General features: G+C 38.2%; 2 protein-coding genes across 2 annotated transcripts in view; both read left to right on the top strand.

Annotated features, from left to right (window-relative positions):
* The window catches only part of GRID2 (glutamate ionotropic receptor delta type subunit 2), a 1,250,164-nt gene that overhangs the window by 974,632 nt on the left and 251,059 nt on the right, over positions 1-24,473 (top strand). The gene's annotated exons all lie outside the window — the stretch shown is intronic.
* Positions 14,893-24,473, top strand: part of LOC311629289 (SAP domain-containing ribonucleoprotein-like) — a 406,030-nt gene continuing 396,449 nt past the window's right edge. Inside the window, 1 exon segment of the mRNA XM_084897276.1 lies at positions 14,893-14,898. The gene's annotated coding sequence lies outside the window, so the exon portion shown is untranslated.

Below are 24,473 nucleotides of genomic sequence, written 5' to 3'. Positions count from 1 at the left end.
TATCCTGTGACAATGTTAAGTTGTATTGACATTTTCTCTTAATTAACTATACCACTGGCTACAAATTTTACATTGGGAGTAAATTCCCTTTATTTAATTCTGTCTTGAACAGAGGAGTGTTAGACTTATCGTGCATTCATTGTCATAACAGATACTGAAATAAGTGAAATGTCATTGTTACTTTACCAGAAAGCCAATTTATTCTGCTGAGGATACAACAAACAGAATTGTCTTTAGAATTATATTATATTATTTTTTCATTAGACAAATAACTAATTAGACAAATTCATTTGTTTTTATTAGATGTCTTAAGGAATATACAAGAGCTCTATTATATGTGCTCAATTCCTCTCTGATACATACCCCTTCAGCCAACTGAGAGTGTTTTATGTACACTTTTATAAATGGAGAGAAACATTTTCTTTTAGATTAAACATGTTTTATATACCTTAAAACTATTTTGTGTCCAAATTAAAATAATTTATTTTTTGGATATCTATAATGTGACAGGTGTCCTTCAAACTCCTGAGGATACCTGCATGAGAAAAGCAAATATAAGCATTCATGGAGTCTATATGTGAGTGAAGAAAGAGCTTATATGTGAGGGAACAAACAATAAGTATGATAAGTAAACAAATTACATTTTACATCAGAACTCAAGTACCATAGAGAAGGTAGCTCAGAGTGAGAGGAGTTTCAAGTATATGTAGAAGAGTTGCAATTTTCAATGGGATCATTGAAGTAAGCTGCTTTGCGAATTTAATGTTGGAACAAAAACTTGGAGGATAGGAAGGAATATGCTGTATACATGTCTGGGGGAATGGCGGTCATGTATAGGGAACCACATAGGCAGAGACCTTCTCCTAGAAGTCACAGTAGCTTACTGGCAGGTGAGGTTAGGAAGACCATGGATTCAGATGAGATTGGCATTGTAGACTTTAGCGTTTATTTTGAAATAATGAATAATCACTGGAGTATTTTTAGCAGAAGAGTAGCAAGACAGAAATTTAGACAAATATACATTGTTATGGAGGGCATTAACTGACAATTTATTCTATGTCTGTTCCGTTTTCAAGTTCTCCAGCATGATTAAAAACTTAATAATTATTTTCAAAAAACTTTACATTATATATTTATCTTATAGGTGTGTGAATGTTTATCTAAGTAGGTAGATAAATATTGCTTTCAAAAATATATCCATGAAACCTTTAGAAAACCTTAACTCTAAGAGCTAGCCACATTCCTTTCTACTCAACAGATCAAGCAAATATGATTATCCACTGCAGACAACATATCAACAGTAAGTCAAAAGGCACATATTATTCCATCTTTATTTGTTGTGATAGCTCCTGAGAAAACCATTCTTTTCTAAGTACTCTTCTCCAGCGCTCTTGGTTATGATGGGGCAGAGAGAAGAGCAAAAGTAATGGCATTCTCAATTTATTTCTTACTTCTCAACCTCCTGTCATCTTTCTGGGAACAATAAATAGTATGCTACCAAAATTATTCTAGTTTTGTAATATATATATTACATATAATTATATATATATATATATATATATATATATATATATATATATATACCAAAGAAAAGTCTAAGGGCATTGAAGATTTTCCTTATTTCTTTTATTTACTTGGGAGATATATATATATATATATATATATATATATATATATATATATATATACATATTCATTCTACAATATTCTCCCTTTATCCAAAAAGTTCTTAAAATCTGCTAACATTTATAACACTGGACTCTTTTGCTTCTCTCACAGAAAAAAAAAATCAATAATATTTACTCTCAACTTTTCTTGTCAAGTCCAACTCTTTGATTAAAAAATTTCTTAGTTTTAAATCCTCAGTTATTTGGTCACAAACGGCCATCTAGAGTATAAGATTAAATAGACGCTAGCTTTAGCCACAGCAGGAATCTGTAAACTCAGCATTTTCCCTGAGAATACCTTCCTTTGAAAATGACGTACAGTTTATAGTTTATCCACTGGGGCTTTGCTTAATCTCTAAGCCAGAGGAAAAACAAGGTCAAATCTTCTGTTGACACCAGGAAATAGTGCATCTGATCCCTCTATAGTGATTTAAAATAACTTCATAGATTAGTGATACTTTTGAAAAACTAAATATTTTAAAGTGAGTCTTTAATAGTCAGTCTTCCAAATACAGGAAATGGTTTAGGTTAAAGAGTAAAAATTAAAATGTTCACCCTGATGTTCATTGATTTTTCATTTTATCTTCTGAGCTAATATTGATCCACTTGACATTCTACAAATGCTGACTTGAATGAAGAAAAGCAAGTTGAAAATTATATTTGATGACCTGAATAATTTATTAAAAGTATAAGCATTAACACTCACTTTAGTACTAGAAACATATTTTTAATAATGATGTAAGATAATGGATCTTAGGCAGCATATAAGATGGGTACTTTGAGTTGGAATGAGTGACTTTTGTGCAGTTAATTTACATAGAATATATATCTAATTGATGAACCAAAAAAGAATATTTTGGCTGAGATAAAGTCATTTCTGGCACTAAAAAGCAATTGAACATGCATTTATACCCAGGAAAGCTTAGAAGATGAACAGTAATTGCAGAGGTCAAACTTGTAAGCTGGTCATACTTAACTTGTTTCGGAGACTTGACTGCAGTGTAATTTAAACCTCAAATCTGAGACGATCATTGAATTCAGCTAGCTTATCAACTGAGAAAATTGTAAATAATAACATAAGCTCATACCCAAGGTATAGATAATGCCAATACCAAGAAAATACCATTATGGAGTGTTAATGAGGTTATATATCTATATGATAAAAGCCTAAGCAACCATTACAGCAGAATGACCAGAACGACCAGAAGCTATGATGTGCACTGACCACCAGGGTGCATACACCCAATGCAAGAGCTGACCCCTGATGGTCAATGCACTCTCACAGAGGGAGCGCTGCAGCACTAAGTAGCAGCTAGCCGTACAGTAAGGACCAGCAAGCAGGCGAACAGTAAGAAGCAAGGGGTCCTGGACTGTGAGAGGGCACAGGCCAGGCAGAGGCCTGCACATTCCCCCTTCCCAGTGCATACATTTCATGCACCGGGCCTCTAGTTTATATATATATATATAAAACAAGTATATATATATGTGTGTGTGTGTGTGTATATGTATATATATATATATATATCCTTTTGAAGAATGCTTTCTTCTGTTATGTAATTATAATAGCTTAATATATTTTATAATACTAACTGATAAAGTTGAAAACAAATACTATATAATACACAGGTGGCAGAAAGTAACCAAAAGTATATGAGTTTCAAAAACAAAAATATATCAGCAACATTTTATGTTGTTGTTGTTTGTTTTTGCTTGTAAATAATAGCTAAATGTCCTACAAGATAAGCATTTTCATTTAAAATTAGAGGTTTTTATATCTTCTTCTCCTTTATGATATTGTAAAATGCAGCTTAATTTAAAATATTAAAACAAACCAGCAAGCACAGTGTTTATTAGTTGTGCATTTTCCGTGTCTAATTTATTTTACAAGTCTTTTGGCAATATAAATAAAAAATATTTCAAATCAGAAAATTGAAAGGAAGTGAAAAATGAGAAAAACCAAGTAAAATAAAGATATGAGTCCCCCTTTGAAAATGTATTTAATTTTTTTAAGCTTAAACATCTGTCACAGTGCAACATACACACCTTGTATCATGGAAATGTTCACTTGAAACCTATATGATCCTATTAACCAATGTCACCCCAATAAAGAACATTATAAACTGATGAACAAAAAGATAGATACAGAGACAGTAAAGCATCAAACAGACTGTCAAATTACAGCGGGGAGGGTAGGGAGAGGCGGGGGAGATAAGAGATCAACCAAAGGATTTGTATGCATGCATATAAGCATAACCAATGGATGCAAAACACTGGGGGGAGGGGGGAAGGGCATGTATGGGAGTAGGGTGGGGGAGGCCAATGGAAGATATGTACACATATAATACATTAATTAAAAAAAAGAAAAAGAAGAAAAAAGAAAGAAAATGAAATAAATTTTTTAGAAAAAAATTCAAATGTTATTTTTCCTCCTTTATTTTGCTTTGGGATGAATGATATTTTGATCATCTCTCTGAAGGGCACAGAGGTGGTACTGCTTCTTATAGATAAGTTATGAGAAAAATAATGCCACCACCTCCAGCTTTTAAACTGTCTCTTTAGAAGAAAGACTTTTCCAAAGATGCTGAATTCTATAACCCTCTAGTTCATTTTTTTCCATTCTTAATTCATTGTTGACTAAATTATGAAAAACAAAGTGATGGGAGGAATCCTAGAGCAGGTCTGAGAGGTTTGAAAACTCTGATGAAGCTTGCAGGGAACCTTGCAGGCAGATCTTTAAGAGCTTTGATCTGCTACCTTTGATCTTCAGTTTGGCACGTTAGTGCTTATCAAGATGCTATAGCTGGAACACTTGCCCTTAAAACAGAAAAATGTGGAAATTTAAGCTTGAAACAGTTCTCAGGGTTGTCCTTTTTTTTTCAAGTTTAAGAAGTACTTTACATTCATCAGTTTATACATTATCATTTATTCTCCCAAATTTAATGCTTTATTCATGCTGATAGAGTATTATCAGCTAATGATCTGGTAGAATATAACTCTCTCTGAGAAGCAGCAAAATGTCACTGTGCCCTTCAGGGAGATTATCAAAATCACAATGAAAGCATTGTGTTAGATTAGACTTTAAAGTTATAAATTTAACAACAGCATTTTATTTAAATAGCAAAATGATCTGTGCTTTATACAGCCAGTATGAAGGATGGCTTAGAGGTTGATAGACTGTTAAATGAGACTAGCTGAAGTGGAGCTAGCCTGAAAAACATAAACCACCACAACAACAAAAATAAAAGAAAGAATAGGAAAAAGAGATAGCAATAGAAATAAATGTAACAGTACTTAGCACCTGAGTGGTCATTTTCTGTATCATTACACAGAAAATGTATTAATATATAAATATATGATAATGGTTTTATCTACACTAATAAAAGAGAAACATGCAAATTGACCATACCTCTGCTACACCCACAAGCCACACCCACCAGCCAATCAGAAATGAGTACGCAAATTAACTCAACCAAGATGGCAGCAGCCATGGAGCTGGAGGCTTGGGTTGCCCCTGGCTATTGAGGAAGCCAAGCTTCCCTATCTGGCTGGCCCTGGCCTCCACACAACGCTACAAAGTTTCGATTATAGAAGATAAATAAATCCTAGATGCTTCCAGCTGGCCCTGGCCTCCTCTTAGGTTGCTGGGGTCATGGCTGGCCTGAAAACTACTACAGGCCCCTCGCCCAGGCTTTCCCATGCCCCAGGCTTTCCCATGCCCCCACCCTGATCCAGGACACCCTTCAAGCCTCTATCCTATCTAATAAAAGAGTAATATGAAAATTGACCTTGCCCTAACTGATTTGGCTCAGCAGATAGAGTGTCAGCTTGTGGACTGAAGGGTCCCAGGTTCGATTCTGGTCAAGGGCATGTACCTTGGTTGCGGGCACATCCCCAGTAGGGGGCGTGCAGAAGGCAGCTGATCGATGTTTATCTCTCATCAATGTTTCTAACTCTCTATTCCTCTTCCTTCCTCTCTGTAAAAAAATCAATAAAATATTTTTTTTTAAAGAAAAGAAAATTGGCCATTGCTCCAATACACAAGATGGCTTCCCCCATGTGATTAAAGATAGCTGTCCCCATGCGGACACAGATGGCCACCACAAGATGACCAGCAGAGGAGGGCAGTTGGGAAGGACCAGGCCTGCAAGGGAGGGTAGTTGGGGGCAATCAAGCCTGCAGGGGAGGGCAGTTAGGAGTTACTAGACCAGCAGAGGAGAGCAATTAGGGGTGACCAGGCTGGCAGGGAAGAGCAGTTAGGGGCAATAGGGCTGGTGAGGGACCAGTAAGGCATCAATCAGGCTGGCAGGAGAGTGGTTAGGGAGTGATCAGGCTGGCAGGCAGAAGCAGTTAGGGGCAGTCAGGAAGGCAGGCAGGTGAGCAGTTGAGAGCCAGGAGTCTTGGATTGTGAGAGGGATGTCCAACTGCCTATTTAGGCCCAGTAGGATCGGGCCTAAACAGACAGTCAGACATCCTTCGAGGGTTCCCAGATTAGAGAGGCTGCAGGCTGGGCTGTGGGACACCTCCACCCTCCATGCACAAATTTTGTACACTGAGCCTCTAGTACTCTATATCATTTTTAAGTTAAATGAACAATATATCTGAACATTAACATATTCCTTTATGTATTCTTCTGTAGCTTTATTTACCGTCTACTTTAGAGTCTGTATTATATATGTGGCTTTTTATAATATAAATACATAAAATATATATAATTTGTTTTGTCTAATTCCCTATTATTATATGTTTATAAAATTGTAAAAAAAAAAAAATCATTTTAGTTGTTCAATATTTGTGCCCATCTTTGGTTATTTTATTAAGAATTTATCCTAGATGTTCAGCTTCTAAGTTAAATGATATCTATAAATGTACACTTTTAAGACTTTTTATATATGCTTTTAGCCAAACATTGCACCATACTACGTAGTCACACTTTTTTTTATTGTTGACACTTACAGATGTCCCCAGTTTTCCCTACCTTTGCCCCACTCCACCCAGCCCCACCCCAGGCCTTTGCCACATTATTGTCTGTGCCCATGGAAGGCTATGCATATATGTTTTTTTGTTAATCTCTTTCAGTCCCCTCCACCCCTCTTCCCTCTGAGAACTGTCAGTTTCTTCCATTTGTCCATGCCTCTAGTCTTATTTTGTTCGTAAGTTTATTTTGTTCATTAGATTCCACATATAAATGATATCATTTGATATTTGTCTTTCTCTGACTGGCTTATTTTGCTTAGCAAAATAGACTCCAGACCATCCATGTTGTCTGCTATAGTATTCCATTGTGTATATATTCCCAGAAGTGGCATTGCTGGGTCCATTTTTAAATTTTTGAGGAAACTCTATACTGTTCTCCACAGTGGCTGCACTAGTCTGCATTCCCACCAGCAGTGCACTAGGGTTCCCATATCCTCACCAGCACTTGTTTGTTGAATTATTGATGATAGCCATTCTGGCAGGTGTGAGATGATACCTCATTGTCGTTTTAGTTTGCTCTCTGATGATTAGTGACATTGATCATCTTTTCATGTCTTCTGGTCATGCATGTCCTCTTTGGAGAAGTGTGTATCGAAGTCCTGTGCCAATTTCTTAACTGGATTGTTTATCTTTCTCGTGACACATTTTTAATAATAAAATGTGTCACCATGTCACCAGGAAGACACATTTCAAGAGAATTTAAAAAGTTGTATTTATGGAGAAAATAATAGTAAGAATAAATGTAAATTAAGCTTTACATAATTTCACTAGATAATTAGAAGATACTTAAACATACTCAGACAAATGAAATTGCTTGGACAATCATGACAACTCTATAAGACTTAAAATACTATGTTATTTGGACAGAAAAGTTTAAAATCTGTCATTGCCAACTTACATGTTAATAGTACAGACAAAATGTGAACTGTAAGTTAGCTCAACCACTTAAATGTGTGATACTGATATTTATAAAGGTATAAAATTATACCATGTAATGCAGTGGGGCTACTACAATAATTAAAGCATAGCAACAAAACCTTTATATACTGAACTATAAAAGAAGACTATGTTTTTTAAAATGGTAATGGGGGAAGAAATATCCAAACCTCCATAGACAGAAAACCAAAGAAAAAAGTACCTGATCAAAATTTAAGTAGGTTACATGAAAACTACACTGTTTTATTTCATTTGAAAAAACATGAAACATCAAACAACCTTCAAGCTATTATTTTTAGAGCCACCAAAGATTATTAGTCAGAGTAACATTCTAAAAAATGTTCTATTAAACCACCAAGATGACTATCCTCCAGTGATTAGTTTGGATTTCATTATTTGTCTGCAAGTGTCAAATATTTTATAAAGAGTCTGTCTGCTTAAAAGTTCATTCCATAGTAGATTTAGAATAAGTTTGTACCATGAGCACCATGATAAGAGAGAGTGTCGGAGGGGGGGGGGGGGGGAGGATTGAAGAAAGTTGCATAAGAACTAAGTCAAATGACAACAATTAATAACAATTCCCTTGATAATATCTTCACACAAAAAAAAAAACAAAAAACAAACTGCTAACATGTCTGTCTGTCTTTTTGTTTTTTAATAACAACCTGAATTCTCAAACAACTGCAGGGGCCTCTTGTGTATTGCCATTTATGCATAGAATAAATTTCTAAGTTTGTGAATCTTGGGAGAAGGAAAAAAATACATATTTTTTCTGTTTTTAATAAACCTATGTACAGAACTAAGGTGAATGAATATCAGCCCACAATAAACCTCGTCATTTTTATCACTGAGGAAAACAGAGGGAAAAGGTGAAGAAGAAAAAGTTAATCAGAACACGATCTAAGAAATGGACTTGGAGGAAACACCACAAGGCTTCCTAGATTCTTTGATATGTGTCACTCTTTGCATGATCTTCTACCTTGACTGTGTGAGCCTGTGAGCATAACCCACCTGTCCCTATTCTTCTGTGATCTGGACCTTGGCTGAGGAAACAAAACCTTGCTTTGCTAATTGTTACATAAAGCTGTTGTGAATACTAGTAAGAAAATGCTTACAAAACACAACACAGTGCTTGGTAGATTAGTAAATATTCAACAAATAGAGGTTTTTATTACTTTGTTTCCTAACATTTGCTTTATAATCTCTTATTTCCTGATTTTGGCTTGAGTTTCATAGGTCTTTTGTTTTGCAACTTCACCCTAATCTCTTTCTTCCCAGACCCCACTTACTACTTCGTTACATCCATGAGTTTAATTTACCACTTCAGCCCAGCAACATTTTCCTGATTTTTCCATTGCTCAACAATTCAACTCAAGTCTCAAGTCACACAGTGATTAAAGATGCTCTAAATTGAAAATGCATGTATAACTTCCTGGGGAAACCTAGAAACCACACTGAAATAGCACAATAAAATAAAAGGAGGAGAGGAGGGGATATTATTAAAGTAAAACCTATGAGGTTCATGTGGAATCCTAAAATGCATTCAGCATAACGTGTTTACCTTCACAAACACACAAGAAAGCCCATGATATGTGGTTTATGCACATTTGCCTACCCAATCAGCATTGTGGTGGAAGTCACTATCTACACTAATAAAAGACAAACATGCAAATTGACTGTACTTCTGCTATGCCCACAAGACAATCAGGAGAGAGTATGCAAATTAACCCAACCAAGATGGCTGCAACCACAGAGCAAGCAGGAGGCTTGGGTTTCCCCAGCGATGGAGGAAGCCAAGCTTCTTGGCTGGCCCTGGCCTCCGCTCAAGGCTACAAAGTTTCAACATAAATTTACTACATGAATCACAAATACCAGGGCTTCTACTTGGATTGCCGAGGGGCATGGCCTGCCTGCAAACCACCACAGGCCTTTTGCCCAGGCTGCCCCATGTCCCAAGGGAACCCCAACCCTGATCCAGGACACCCTTCAGGGCAAACCAGCCAGCCCCCACCCATGCAGCAAGCCTCTATCCTATCTAATAAAAGATTAATATGCAAATTGACCAATACTCCAACACACAAGATGGCTGCCACCTTATGGACATAAGATGCCACCACAAGATGGCCAGCAGGGAGGTCAGTTGGGAGAAACCAGGCATTTAAGGAAGGACAGTTGTGGGTGATCAGGCTACAGAGAAGGGCTGTTAGGAGGGACCAGGCCTACAAGAGAGGGCAATTGGGAATGATCAAGCCAGCAAAGGAGGGCAGTTGGGGTGACCAGGCCTGCAGGGGAGGGCAGTTAGGGGTGACCAGGCCTGCAGGCGAGGACAGTTAGGCGTTAATCAGTCTGGCAGGAGAGTGGTTAAGGTGTGATCAGGCTGGCAGGCAGAAGTGATTAGAGGCAATCAGGAAGGCAGGCAGGCAAGCAGTTGGGAGCTAGCAGACCTGGATTGTGAGAGGGATTCCAGTTTGGAGAGGATGCAGGCTGGGCTGAGGAACACATTTCTATGCACGAATTTCATGCACCAGTCCTCTAGTATATTATATAAATTATTTTATGTTCTCTAATTGCATATCTGTGCGTATTACTTACTGAAATCTATCTAAATAGAGCCCATATTCTGTTTTAAATGTTTCTATTTTATCCTAATAAATTTCCTGTAACACCAGCACAAAAAAATCTCATTTCTTTAGCCATTTTTCAAATGAATATTAAAAAATAAATAAACTGAAAATGTATCAGAAAGGAATCTATTTCTCCCTTCTGCTCTTTAAAACTATATCATAAGAGCTTTGAAAACAGGAAAAAGAGGAAGCTCAAAATTCAGAAGATTGAAATTTGTTTTGAAAATCTAAATTCATAGTGTTAAATGATCCTCTTCTTCTCTGTAAAATTGTAAATCTTAATACGTGCTCAATAAATGAGTCATGATTTGAAATTAATCTCTAGTTTTAATCAGAGAAGAGAGCACATCGCCTCCTCTAGCTACTGTGGATAGTGGAGTTCTTTCAATATCCTAAGATAAGGAATTTTCTGAGACTCACACAGGAGGATGTGATATAGTAATAATCTTTTTTTTTTTTCCTGTAACAATTCCCATTTTCCTTGCTCTGTTCACAGAAGAAGTGTAACTGAGATTTCATTAGAGCTAAAATTAGAGCACATTTCCAGAGTTTCCTTTGCAAGTTGAACCTGGGTACAGTCCATTGGGTGTGGGATCCCCCCTGGCATGCACCACATGGCTAATGCAAGAGAACCAAGAGAGCACACTCCAAGCCACAGAAGTTTCAAGAGCCCAAGAGAGTGAATTCCTTCATTTATAGGATTATGTACCCCCAAATTTCTGCACACTTGCAGTGGCCACACCCATTCTGGCCAATAACTTATGTCCTCAGGTGTGACTGACAGTAAGCACCTTCCTTAGTCCTCTCAACTTTACTGGGGATGCATCCATCTCCTCTTTGTTGGATCCCTGAGGAGTGTGAAACTGCAAGTTCCTGATGAAGCTGCACACATGGCATGCCCATAATGTTTGATTTTTCCCTTTGATCCTTTTCTGTTACAACAGTATCATAGTCATAGTTAACAGATTGCTGTTATTTTGCTGTATTTAAAACATTTTATAGCTTTAAAAACTTATTTTAGCCCTGGTTGATGTAGTTCAGTTGGTTGGAGCATCATCCCAACTACTGGAAGGTTGTGGGTTGAATTCTTGGTCAGGGCACATACTCAGTTTGCTGGTTCGATCTGGTCAGTGTGTGTGCCTGAGCCAATTGAGCAATGTTTCTCTCTCTTAAAAAACAAAACAAAACAAAACAAAAAACAAACAAACAATGAAACCATGTCCCTAGGGGAGGATTTAAGAAACATATTTTTATTTTAGACTAACTCCTGGCTCTCTTATCATGATTACAGCTGATTGAATGTGTATTGGTATTCTCTGGCCTTGTAGAAATCACAACACGCTACACATAAGGCTTAATTTAAGAACCAGTCTCAGAAATTCAAGAGATCATTAAACTTCACTTTGTGATCCATTTCACTTTTGATTCTTGTTGACAATTGTCTACCCTTCGAACTTCCATGCTCCTGGGATTGGTGCAATTTTCCTTCGAACAACTGATTGACTGATCTTGTGAAATATGGGGTTGATAATGGCACTAGGATTTATATAGTAGTTTTAAATAGTGGCTTAGGCCTTGCTATAATTATTTTAAGACATTAAAAGCTAATACATCACCACAGAGTGGCAGGCCTGACTCAACTGCCATCATGCTTCATGCTGTTTGATAAACGAGTAATCATCAGGCCATTTCCTCTTTGAGCGCCTTTCCCAGCCCTCATTTCATTGCCAGGTCTACGGTGACATCAGTAGGTAACAAGAAAAATGGCACAAAAAGAAAAAAGAATAATTTTGAGGCCTTCAGAAAATGATATTTAAAGAATCACAATATATTTTTTTTGTCCAATGTATGCAATTGTTGTTTTTATTATTGTTGTTTCTGATACACAAAAAGGCAATTGATATATTAAAAATAGAAACAAAGACCTAAGTATTAATCAAATAATTTATTAAATATCAGATATGTTAGAGATGAGAAAAACAGAAGGATGACATACAAATTGACTTTTAAAATTGCAGGGCATCACTGAACCAAACTACCTGAAAATTCTCTAAAGATTTTGAGGACTGTATTTGAATATCTTTTCCCTTTTGAAATTAAATTACTAAAATCTCAAATATTTTAGTGTTGTCATATCAGATAGAAAAAAATTCTGTATACTATACACTTAAATCTTTTCCAAAATCTTGAACGTATGCTCCTGAGTTTTATAAAACAAGATATCTACTAGCATATAGATGCAAAATCTTATTTTTACCAGTGAAATTTATGAGGGTTTTTTTTTTTTTAATAAATATTGTTTTATTGCCAATAATAATGGCAGGAAATTCAAAGAAGATGTATAGTACACTGACCCATTGAGCATTGTGCTAAAGCTGCTCTCATTAACCATCCTATATAATAAAGAGGTGATATGCAAATTGACCATCACACCCACACAAAAGATGGCTGCCCCCATGTGGTACCAAGATGGCCACCACAAGATGGCTGGCAGGGGAAGGCAGTTGTGGGCGATCAGGCCAGCAAGGGAGAGAAGTTGGAGGAAACTAGGCCAGCAGGGGGAGGCATTTGGGGGGGACTAGTCCTACAGGGGAGGGCAGTTAAGGGCAACCAGGCTGGCAAGGGAAGGCAGTTGGGGGTAACCAGGCCTGCAGGGGAGAAAGGGAAGTTGAGGGGGACCAAACCTTTAGGGGAGGGCCTTTTAGGGTGACCAGGCTGGCAGGGAGAGCAGTTAGGGGTGACTGGGCCAGCAGAGGAGGGCAGTTGGGGGTGACCAGGCTACTAGAGGAAGGAAGTTTGGGACGATTGTGCCAGCAAGGGAGTATAGTTGGGGTGATCAGGCTGGCAAGGGAGGGCAGTTGGGGGCAATTGGGCCAGCAAGGGAGCAGTTAGGCATTGATCAGCCTTCAGGGGAATGGTTAGGGGTGATCAGGCTGGCAGGCAGAAGCAGTTTGAGGCAGTCAAGCAGGCAGGCAGGCAAGCGGTTGGGAGCCAGCAGTCCCAGATTATGAGAGGTATGTCCCACTGCTGGTTTAGAGATCGCGTCTAAACGGGCAATCAGACATCCCCAAAGGGGTCCCAGATTGGAGAGGGTGCAAGATGGGCTGAGGGACATCCCCTCCCAGTGCATGAAATTCATGCACTGTGCCTCTAGACCTATATAATAAAGAGCTAATATGCTAATTATACAGAACAGCAGAATGACCATCTGGACAACCATCCAGACAACCTTCTGGACGAAGCTGGGGCTGCGAGGGCCTAGGCAGCCAGGGCTGCAAGGGCCAAGCTCCTTTTACAAGTTTAGTGCTTTGGGCCGCTGGTCCTATATAATAAAGGCTAGTAGGCAAATTGACTGAACAGCGGAATGACCGGTTGCTATGATACGCACTGACCACCAGGGGCAGACGCTCAATGCAGGAGCTGCCCCCTAGTGGTCAGTGTACTCCCACAGGGGGAATGCCGCTCAGCCAGAAGTCGGGCTCACAGCTGGTGACCACTGCCCAGGCTGAGGGACCCCCCCAAGTGAACCAAATTTGTGCACTAGGCCTCTAGTTAATTGCCATAAAATGCTGATCTGTGAATTAGTGGAAATCTCAGCAAATAGCCATAAACACTAAAGTGGCCAATTTCAAACATTTAGAAGCTTCATTTAAAGAAAAAAAAACTTTTAAAAAGTGGAGAAGAGCTTTTAATTTCAATGTAATTTTAGAATCTCTAAAAGAGTACATTTACCAATGCAAGATGAGTTAACTAGTTTCATAAAAAAGGACTTGGCTAATTAGTGTTCTAAAAGATTTATTTGTCTGCTCCAATAGAGTTCAGGTTTTTCAAGTTACTTTTAATAGAAGTAGTGCAATTTATTCATGCTATGACCATGTTTCTAGTAGAACTGACTACAAAGCAATCACCACATGAATTAAAAATAGTCTTGATCAAATAAGACCTAGAGAAAGGATTTGCAGCAAGTGTGTCATGATACCAGCACTGCCACTATCCTTGGAGACATAAAAATAAATCAGTTCACGGAGTGGACTAATAGTAAACACTAAATGTGTTGCTCATACTTATGTTCTTTATGTTGCACTTAAGGGAACTTCTGTTTCAATGTAGCTTACCCTCAAAATTCTTGACTAGTGTTTGAGGTACAACTAGTGCAAACTATAATATAGACCACCTTACAAACAGAAAGCCTGAAATCCCCTTCTTAAATTAATTACTAAAATCTCAAATGTCTTAGTTTTGTAGTATCACGTAGAAAACTTGACTTTCAATTGGATATTTTTATTCCCTAGCTCATTAGAATGACTATAAATTTTATAGGATCTGGAGTAATGAAAACATTGTGAAAGTAAGAAGCTGCCAAGTATTACTTTTTTGTAAGTAATGTTTTTAATTAGTTTAAATATGATATAGCAATTGACACTTAGAAGTTAAGTTAAAATTAGCATTAGGAACCAAAGAACATATACTGTGTTTCCCCAAAAATAAAACATCCTCCGAAAATAAGACCTACTTACAGGTTTCCTTCTGAGTGAAATATAAGGCATCCCCTGAAAATAAGGCCCCCCCTAGGCTCTGTCTCAGAATGAAAATTAATTTACCATAAACTGGTTGCTAGGGCTGCCCTGACTGGCATCTAGCAACCAGTGACGTTTTCTGGAGTCCTGATGTCACTGCTGTGTGGAGGCGGAGTGGAGGTCGGACTGAGAGGTGAGCGCAGGGCAGAAGAGAGGAGGAGACTTTCACAGATGTGTGTAGAAGAACAGTAGGATTAGAGCTGACAGGGACACGGCAAAGGTGATGAGTGCTGGTCTGTCTCTGGTGACACTACCTGATGCTCCCGGCTGCCCTCATGATGACTGAAGATTCTCAGTCAGTGGCAGACCCTGCTCCAGCCTAGATCCAGGCCCCAGCAAGCCCAGTGACAGTCCCCAGGCAGGCCCCAGGGGGTAAATGTCTGATAAAGGGGTAGGGGGGAAGTCTGGTGAAGGTGTTCAGTGGCACAGGGGTGGGGAGAGGGGGATCACTTAAAATGACACAGGAGGATCAGAGGGGGCAATCAAAATGACACAGGAGGATCAAAAGGGGTTACTAAAATGGTAATCACCCCTCTGATTCTCCTGTGCCATTTTGATTCCCCCCTCTGATTCCCCGTGTCATTTTAAGTGATCCCCCTCCCCCCACCTTGATACCCCAATTCCTTTTTTTTACCCGTAGAAATGAGCGCAAAAAGAAAAAGCTACTCCGTGGAGTACAAGAAAGGAATCGTGGAAGACTCTTGGGGCCAAGATCTTACTGCTTTCTGCAAAGAGAAGATGTTGAGTATCTGACTGGCTCGAAAATGGCGAGCAGAGTATGATAACCTCATTGAACAAGTAGACAAGGGAAATGCTAAAAAACACAAGTGTGGATCAGGTCGGCAACCATTATTCTCCGAGCTGGAAGACCTGATCTGTGAATGGGTTGTTGACAGGAGAGCAAAGGCTTTGGTTGTGAATAGGGCTCAGATTCAAGTATTTGCCCTTGCAATGGCACCACAGTTTGACATAGCCCCCGAAGACTTTAAAGCATCACAACACTGGCTGGATAATTTCCTTCAGCGAAGTGAACTGTCTTTAAGAAGATCTACAACATTGTTTAGGTTGGAAGATACTCAAGTTATTAAGCGAGCACTTGCATTCAAGTCCTTTATTGATGATGCTGACTTCTCTAAATACAATCTTTCCAACATGATTGCTATGGATGAAACTTCAGTGTTTATGGGCCAATCATCTCAAACAACAATTGAACAGTGGGGTGCCTCCTTAGTGTACATTCCTTTCACTGCTTACGAAAGTGCACGTGTTTCCTGTATTTTGGCAATTTGTCTGGATGGCACTAAAATCCCACCTTTAATCATTTCTAAGGGCAAGAAGGAAAAGATTGAATGTGTTTTGGGCATTTTTATTCTTGAAACTGAAAAAGCCTGGGCCACACAAGCAGTTATAAGGAAATGGGTCGATTTAATGCTGCCGCTTGTTATGCAAGGGAGCCAAAGAGGCCTGCTAGTCTGGGATGCAGCCAGCACTCACCACGCTAAATACATGAAGACATTTCTTCACGAAAGAAAAATAGATCAGATAATGATTCCCACAGGAATGACGGCCTATCTCCAGACTCTTTATATTGCAATAAACAAGCCATTTAAAGACAATTTGTGCATGGAAATTTATGACTACATTGAAAATAGAATGGAGATAAATCAGCATGGAAACTTTGTGGAACCTAAACTGCAAGAAGTTGTGACTTGGGTGAAGAATTCATGGGAGAAAATCACTGACAGTTGCATTGCAAATGCACTGCGAGCAGGCTACCTTGACAAGAAGTACTCATTTAAAGACAGTGCTATTGTTAAACATGAGAGATTTGGTCCACTGATTCTGAAAGAAATGGAATCACAAGAAATTCACCAGGAAATTCAGGAATTAGATTGTTATGATGATGTTCCAGAAGATGATGACATGATTATCATTGAATAAATGAGTAAATTCTTGATACTGTAGGATTCACAGTTTGTCTGGTTTGTGTTGACAACTACTGTATTACTGTACCATATACAGGTAACACATTTCCCTTATTTTCATTTAACAATAAATGTGTACCATATTCTTCTTCATAGAAAAATAAGACATCCCCTGAAAATAAGACCTAGGGCATCTTTGGGAGCAAAAATTAATATAAGACACTGTCTTATTTTAGGGGAAACAGGGTATGCATATATGCATAGCCCATGGACACAGACAGTAATACAATGAAGGGCTGAGGAGGGTGTCAATGGAGGGAGAGAAGGGGAACATCTGTAATACTTTCAACAATAAAGACAAATTTAAATAAGTAAATAAAAATCTCATGCTGAATATCTATCTGGAAAAATTCAGCATATAAGGTTTTATGTGGTAACCAACAGCCATTTATTTGATTATAATCAAATTTTAACTTAACATTTTTTCAATTCTATGCATCAGAAATATTCCATGGTACTTGATTCAGTAAAATAAAACTACTTAAGTTAAACCTGAAGTGGCATGAATTATAAAGATTATTCCCTTCTGTTGGAAGTTCTGATGTTGAAATAGCATTCATTTTTTATTTGATCAGAAGAACATTCTTATTTCAGGTAACTATGTGTATGTGGCATTTGTATATGTAAAAGATCTACTTTAAGAAAAAGTGAAATATATAGATGGGCAAAAGTAGTTTTACTGTTGTGAGTACGCAAAACAGAGTTTATTCTCGTGTTATTATTTATTAAACTGTATTATTTTCCATAGTAACAACTCTAAACCTACATTTGCCTTCTCCTGTGTGTTATTATTCTGATAGAAAAACTCTATAATTTATAGAGTTCTGTGTTTTATTAACTAATTAAGAACTCTTCAAAAATAGTTTAATGTTAAACAGTTGGAAAGGAGATACAGTTTCTAAGTAACTTTACTTATATTATAGTTTATATATAAATATTAAATTTCTTATTTACAGAAAATTGTATTTGATTATAGTATCTAATGTCATCCAGCCTACTTTTGCTTATCTACAAATAAATTTATCAGTCAATCTGGAACAATATTTTATCATTTCAATTGAAATGTCAACACTTCAGAAAGATATATGTTAACAGTACAGTAGTGGCATTAACTATTACTATTTTTTTAATAAATAATGTTATAGCATGCATTTGAAAAGTCTTAACACTCATATATGGCATTAAAAAATCTTTTTTTTTTCCATCAAATACTGGTAACTTTTCATCTTTGATTCTATAAAAAAGTTGTTTATAGTAATGTGATACTAGTATATGGTAACATAAAATCTCTAAATTTTCAAAACTAATAGGATACTTAAGTAAGCTATAGTACATCTGACTGGGTAATATTATTCAGTCAGTGAAAATGTAATAAATAAGATACAAAATGTGAAGTGTGGCATGTGGCATGACTGTTAGTATTAAAAATTACTTAAGGAAAATGCGAAAAAAGAACATATCAGAAAATACTAACCTGGCCTCTTCTTCAATGTTGGTTTTCTACATCCATAAACTGGATCAATCCTAGGTATTGATCCAAATTTCCTACTCAGCAACTGAGGCTAGGATTCTACCATCAGCTCTAGAATTGTTGTGTTCATAAATATCAAGAAGCTTATTAGAAGGCTGCCTAGTTCATATTTAAGAACCCTGTGGTAAGCTACTGCTCTCCATCTCTGATGGTCAAAACACTCCATTTACCACTCATAAACAGCCATGGCTTATTATGGTAATTTCACCTTGCCTCTATCAACCTGGGATACTACCTTCATTTTGATATCAAGATATCCAATTGTACCAGTGTCATCTCAGGCCTACAGAGGACAAGCACACGGAACTCTTCAGAGATGCTTGTGCACCACCTCCCCCATCATGCATGACTTTATGTCTCTCTTGTGTATAGTCAGGGAGGTGAATAGATTATTCAGAACAGATCCATTCCAATATTCCCATCTCTCCAAATCTCCACAGTATGCCTGAGAAGTTGTGTGTAGGCTACCTCCACAATCCATTATTTGTTCATCATTCAATTACCCATTCTAACAAATTACTACCATCACCCCCCAAGTATCAAGTCAACACATTAAATATCAAATCCCAGGTCACATCTGGCCTAATCAATACTTGCATTCTATTTGGTATAAAACTTTATTCTTCTCTGACTTGGGTTAGGATCTAACTTGTAACCTGAAGGCAGTGAGGGGTGAGTCCGGGAGAAAACTGTGATTCCCCAGATCCAGTCATTGAGGAGCTTTTATGCCAAGGAAGGCTGATTCCCTCATAAGGGGTGAGAAGCTGCTTTTAATACCAAGGAGGTTCAGAGGAACTTGGAAGCTCAAATTTTTCTCAGTGCCATCTCCTTACCATCAGAGACCTTATATGGCAGAGACTAAATTGGTGATTGAATTGTTACAGTTAGATCTTAATCTCATCCTCAGTCATATCTGCTCTGAAACTATATAACTTAAGAGACTCCTTCAAAGCTGCCACCAAGACTTTCAAATTTTACTTTATCTCTGGGTATTCATTGCTTTTCATTTCTCCTTTACCTTTTGTTCTATTCAGAGGTTTCAGAGCAGTGAGTGGAGACCACAATCCTTAAAGTCACTATTATATCTCCATGGCCACTTGGTCTCCCACCTGCATTCCACCTGCACTTTGTCTAATGCCAACACTGGTGGTAACTTGAATAATCATAATGTAATCACAGGCTATGGATTGTCAGTGTTCCATTTCCTACCAATATGCATTATACTAGATATGCACTAGAAATGTGAGAAATTAAGCTCCAGAGTGCTATTTTGTGGTTTTGTTTCCTGGGACGAAACATATTACCAGGTAGGAGACGGATGGTGTGATCTGTCTGGGAAAACGAGGAAGATTTGTTAAAGGACTCTACATTGATGTGGTTAGAAGTTTGAGAAAATGACAAAAGGTTGATAGAACACCTGGAGTACCCATCAGTCACAGAGGGAGCTGCTGCCACTCCTAGGTCCAAAGAGCAAGGGATAGCTACTGGAGCCCGAGAAGAGCACTCCCCAAAGCACTGCGCCCTCAGTACGGGAAGCAGGCAGTGCGTATTAAAGCCATTGGATGTAGTTTTTGCTTCTGCATAATTATGTCACTAACTGGATATACTCTCAAGTTAGTTTGTATCCACTAGTTTTCATTTTGCTCTTTTTTAAATTTAACCTTCTTTTAATTGTGTTCGCCAGTCACCTATTCTGAATTTAAAACTAACGGGCTAGAATCACAGAAGTCTTAATTTCATCCTTGTCCCTTTCCCTCTGCTCCCCCTGCCATACTCCCCATATGTTCTTCTTTTGTTTATTTTTTTATTGTTTCATTTTGCAAATAAAAGCACATTTCCTCCTCCTCTTTTATCTTAAAGTGCACACTGTGAACTGTTTTGGACCTTGCTTTTCTTTGGAAGTTTCTTGAGATTGCTGGAAGGAGACTTGTCTTGGGAACGCTATACAAAAACAATGAACAGATGGTATATTACAGAATTATATACCTGAACCCTATATAATTTTTATCAACCAATGTCACCCCAATAAATTCAATAAAAAATAAAGAAATTTATGCAAAAATATATAAATAAATGGGAATAATACCAGGATCAACTTCCAAGAGTGAGGATGGGGTGGGGTAGAATTTGGGGTATTAGAAAAAAAACAGATGCTGAAATAAATGTCTAAAGCAGTGGGGAAAAGAATTTTGAGGGAGATGTAGTATAACTTCAAGGCTATATTAAGGCTCATTTGAAGATTGTGACCATAAATTTAAAACTACCCGAACATTTTTATGTTATTCCTCAGTTACGTTCAGCTGCACAGTTTATACACAGAACAGGGAAAGAGTTGGATTTAACTTCCTATGGGGCTCTGCTGAGAGGACTTCAAAGGAGTTTAATATAAATGCAATGAATTGATTTTAACAAATCAGTCAACTTAAGCTGTGTAAGAGGGAAGTACATCTAAGCAGGTAGAAAGGGATAGTGAAAAGTTGGTAAGGTCAATAGATCTTAGGTAGATCTTGGTGGGACTGCAGATTTGATAGAGAGAGGAAGCTCAAAAGTAGAAGATGGCACAAGGGAGTAAAATGTTTGAAACTAAGATTGTTGAGGGGGTAAGAAGTTATTGTTAATAAAGATTGCATTCCTTAAGATAAATATAAAAGCCATGCTATTTGCATTAAATACTAATAGAAAATAACTCTAACATCAGTGTGATATAAATGAAACAACATTATTAATTCTGATTAGTTTCTGTCACCTGCCATAAGAAATATGAGTTTTGCCTTGCCTTTATAAAAATAGATTCATAATCTTAAAGAAATGTAGTATCACCAAATTGAGGCTTTGTTCTTTCTAAGATAAAATAATACTAAAAATACTTTTAAATGGAACAACTTCCTCAAGAGTGAGGATGGGATGGGGTAGTCCTATATACTAAAACCCTAATATGCTAATCAACTGATCTGCAGAACAACTGGTTACTGTTATGTGCACTGACCACCAGGGGCCAGATGCTCAATGCAGGAGCTGCCGCCTGGTGGTCAGGTCAGTACACTCCCACAGGGGGAGCACTGCTCAGCCAGAAGCCAGGCTCACAGCTGGTGAGTGCAGTGGCAGTGGTGGGAACCTCTCCCACTGCAGATGGGCAGTAAAGAGTGAGGGGTCCTAGACTACGAGAGCCCCAGATTGTGAGAGGGATGTCTGACTGCTACTTTAGGCCCAATTGGGGCTAATCCAGCAGGCAAACATCCCCCAAGGGGTCCCAGACTGTGAGAGGGTGCAGGCCAGGCTGAAGGACCCCTCCACCAGTGCACAAATTTTGTGCACTTGGCCTCTAGTACAATACCATTTGATTTGATTTGATTTCTCCTTACCTCCTAAAGCCCTCTGCTGTACCAATGATAGCCATGCTACATTATAAAAACTTTCCCTACCTTTCAAAGCTGTTAGGATAATGGACCTACTGACCTGTAGCCAATGGCTAACCATGTACATATCTCACATGCCCCTCCTTATAACTCTGCACACTCCACCAAAGGAAAAAGTAGTAAAGCTTTTACAAATCTGATTACAGTCATTCTCTCAATTTGACTATCTATGAATGAACTTCAAAAAATAGATTAGTATGTAAATGGGACTGACCTACCTTAAGCATTTGGGAGGTATTTACATTCTCTCCCATCCTTAAATATAGAATACTGTGTTGGCAATGACTAATTTCCAACAATATCCTTTTGCATCTTTTCTAAATTATTTTGTAAGTATGAAACATTCTAATATTTATTGACAATCCAAATGACCAGGTTCATCAAACATATTTAGTTGTCCCTGATATTGGAAATTTTGTACTCATTATGTGTTTTTAGACATTTTTCTAAATAAGCCAATAATGAGCCAACTCTTGAAAAAGGAATGTTTATAATAAAAGATAGCAATTTTTTAAAATCATGTTTCATAAAAGTTTCACAGTCCCAGATTATATAATAGACACTTTGTGAGTTTATAAGCCTATGAAAAGCTGATTTACTAAACAGTCAAATTGTAAGCAATTAATTACTTTTCATAGTTTTAGGCAAACACAAAGATGTGGAAATACTCACATAGAATTAGAGCGATAAGTTGTTGCCTGATTCAGATGAAATTATCAAGCTTCATAATCTCGCCTGAGGCCAATACATTATGTTATTCCTTTAACAAATTGTATATGCAAGATAATACATACAGTAGCAAGGTTGACATGTTTTTTGATGTGGCAAATGAGTCACATCAAAATGCAAATCTGTGTCAAAAGATTTTCCTTATGACAGAGGGGTCACTTGGAAAATAGAAATTTCAAAAGCTTCTGCAGAATGATGTCGGGAGGCTCACACTCACTGGGGGTGGAGGGAGTTTGGAATCAAAACACCCAGCTCTCCAGTTAGACTTTTGCTCACCCTTATATGTCAGGAACTGCCAGTCTAATTTCCGCGATGCCTTTGCAAAGTGAGGTTGTGTTTTTAATTTAGCAGATAATTTCTTGTCTTTTACCTGGTTGTATCTTCTAGCATCCTGATCCTATGGAAATACCATTTGATTCCCTAAATGTGTACATAAAGAAAAAAAAAAAAAAAAAAAAAAGAAAGGGAAATAATGGTCTTTGGTGAAGCCATGCTTTTCTCTTCTTTCTAATTTTATTTTTAAATGGGAAAATATTATTTACATACAGAAAATAGAATAAAACTTAAATATGCTGCTCAATCAATTATCAGCACGATGACACCTGTGCAATTACTACCCAAGGAAAGATAGAACATTGCCAGTGACATGGCACCCATTGCCCTGACTCAATCTTTATTTTCTAACTCCAAAGGTAATCACTGAAGGGATAGCACTACTACTCATGTTGCTTGTTTCTGTAAAACTATCATACAGAAACTATCGTGCATTCTTTTGTTTGTTTGTTTGTTAATCCTCACCCAATGATATTTTCTTCATTAATTTTTAGAGAGAGTGGAAGGGAAAGGGAAAGAGAGGGTGTGGGGGTGAGAGAGATGTGAGAGGGAGACACATTGATTGGTTGCCTCCCACATGCACCCCAACCAGCGCCAGGGATTGAGCCTGTAACCTATATACATGCCCTTGACCAGGAATCGAACCTGAGAACCTTCAGGATGTCTGCCAACACTCTAACCACTGAGCAAAACTGGTTAGGCCCATTATGCATTCTTTTACTCAAAAGTTAATTTGATCCCAGCCAGCATGGCTCATTTCAAAGGAAGTTACAGTTCAAGTCCCAGTCAGGGCACATGCCTAGGTTCTGGGCTCAGTCCCCAGTGTGGGGTATACAGGAGGCAGCCAATCAATGATTCTCTCTCATCACTGGTGTTTCTGTCTCTCCCTTCCTCTCCCTTCCACTCTGAACTCAATAAAAATATAACATTTTTTAAAAGTTTAGTTTGTGAAATCCATATATGGGTCATATATAAATGAAATCTGTTCTTTTCATGGCAATGCAATATTCCACTATATAAATATACCAGATTTTATTTATACATTCCACTCTTCAAGGATGTTTAGGCTGTTTCCAGTTTGGGGTCATTATTAATAACTAGAGGCTCAGTGCACAAAATTTGTACATGGGGGGTGGAGGGGTGTCCCTGAACCCAGCCTGCACCCTCTCCAATCTGGGACATCCTTCTCACAATCCAGGACTGCTGGATCCCAACTTCTCACCTGCCTGCCTTCCTGATTGCCCCTAACCACTTCTGCCTGCCAGTGTGATCACCCCTTAAACACTCCCCTGCCAGCCAAATTGATGCCTAACTGCTCCCCTACCAGCCCTATATCCACTAATTGCCCTCCCCTGTAGGCCTGATCACCCCTTACTGCCCTCCCCTGTAGGCCTGGGTCCCCCCCAACTGCTCTTCCCTGCAGGCCTGATCACTTCCAACTTCCCTCCTCTACCAGCCTGGTCACCCCTAACTGCCCTTTCCTGCTGGCCTGATCACCCACAACTGCCCTCTTTTGCAAGCCTGGTCCCTTCCAACTACCCTCCCATGCTGGCCATCTTGTGTCCACATGAGGGCAGAATCTTTGACCACATGAGTGCAGCCATCTTGTGTGTTGGAGTGATGATCAATTTGCATATTACTCTTTTATTAGATAGGATAGAAGCCTGGTGCATGGGTAAGGGCTGGCTGGTTTGCCCTGGA

This window comes from Pipistrellus hanaki (genome assembly GCF_964339955.1).
Source record: "Pipistrellus hanaki genome assembly, chromosome: 1".
Taxonomy (NCBI): domain Eukaryota; kingdom Metazoa; phylum Chordata; class Mammalia; order Chiroptera; family Vespertilionidae; genus Pipistrellus; species Pipistrellus hanaki.
This window is presented reverse-complemented; position numbering and strand designations above follow the sequence as displayed.